The sequence below is a fragment of the Trichechus manatus genome, unplaced genomic scaffold (assembly GCF_000243295.1).
Source record: "Trichechus manatus latirostris isolate Lorelei unplaced genomic scaffold, TriManLat1.0 scaffold00161, whole genome shotgun sequence".
In the NCBI taxonomy this organism is placed as follows: domain Eukaryota; kingdom Metazoa; phylum Chordata; class Mammalia; order Sirenia; family Trichechidae; genus Trichechus; species Trichechus manatus.
Genome location: NW_004444097.1, coordinates 4,103,124 through 4,104,187, shown reverse-complemented (window position 1 = coordinate 4,104,187; position 1,064 = coordinate 4,103,124). Strand labels below are relative to the sequence as shown.

The window sequence follows — 1,064 nt, the reverse complement described above, 5'->3', positions numbered from 1 at the left end:
GGAGCTTGCCGTTGGAGTGGAGAGATGAGAGACTATGAAATGGAGAAAAACAGAAAGGGGAGGGGGAAGAAAAGAAAAGAATGAATAAATAAGAATCAGAAAGGTTAAAGAACCGCAAAGTTCCCAGGGATCCCACCGGTGCAGCTATGAGGTCTGGCAAGTCGCTCTCAGGTGTTACAGTACAACCTGGCTAGAAGGCGTAGAGGTATGCAGTGCCAGGTATTCAGGGAACAGAAAGAGAAGGAAGATACAGAGAGACGAGAAACTAAGCAATGAAGAAAGACAAAAAGGGGAAAAGAGGAAAAACAAAACAAAACAAGTTAAAAAAAAAAAACAAAAATCAAGTTAAAAAAAAACAAAAAACAAGAAAGGCCCCCAAAGAAACAGAAAAAAAAAAAAAAACACTATAAAAACAAATGCTCTCAGGGATCCCTCTGCATGTCTGCGGAAGCCGAAGGGGAGTCTCCCTGCCATGCAGCTCAGCCTGGCCAGAAGGGGCTCCCAACTCAAGAAAAGGAAAAGAAAACAAACACACAATTCAAAACACACAAATGAACAAAAGCCCTGGGATCCCACCAGCACGGCAGCCTAAACCGGGAAGCAGCTCCACGCTTGAATGGAGCTCCGCAGCCCCTCAGGAAGAAGCAAAGATGGCGCACGGAGCCAGGTACTTGATCGAAGGGAGGGGGAGGTAGCGAGAGGCATGTAAGAAGTCAAAAGAAGCAGAAAAAAAAAGCAACACTAGCAGCCAACAAATGGCACTCAGAGAGCCAGCTAGTGCGGGCTGTTGTTTCTGGACAAGAGACTGTGTCCGTGGGAAGCAGAGGGGGCCAAGTGTGGGTGAAGAAGGGTAGAGAGTGGGAAAGCATGTATCACAAATTACCGGAGCTCTGCAGCCCCTCAGGAAGAAGCAAAGATGGCGCATGGAGTGAGGTACTTGAGCTAAAGGAGGGGGATGTGGGGAGAGGCAAGGAAGAAATAAAAAGAAGTGGAAAAAAAGCAACACCAGCAGGCAACAAATGGCGCTCAGACAGCCACCTGTTCGGGTGTGTGGAATCCAAGCA

At 47.4% G+C, this 1,064-nt stretch overlaps 1 protein-coding gene across 4 annotated transcripts in view; it reads left to right on the top strand.

Annotated features, from left to right (window-relative positions):
* CEP152 (centrosomal protein 152) overlaps window positions 1-1,064 on the top strand; it is a 102,981-nt gene that overhangs the window by 12,714 nt on the left and 89,203 nt on the right. The window lies entirely within an intron of this gene.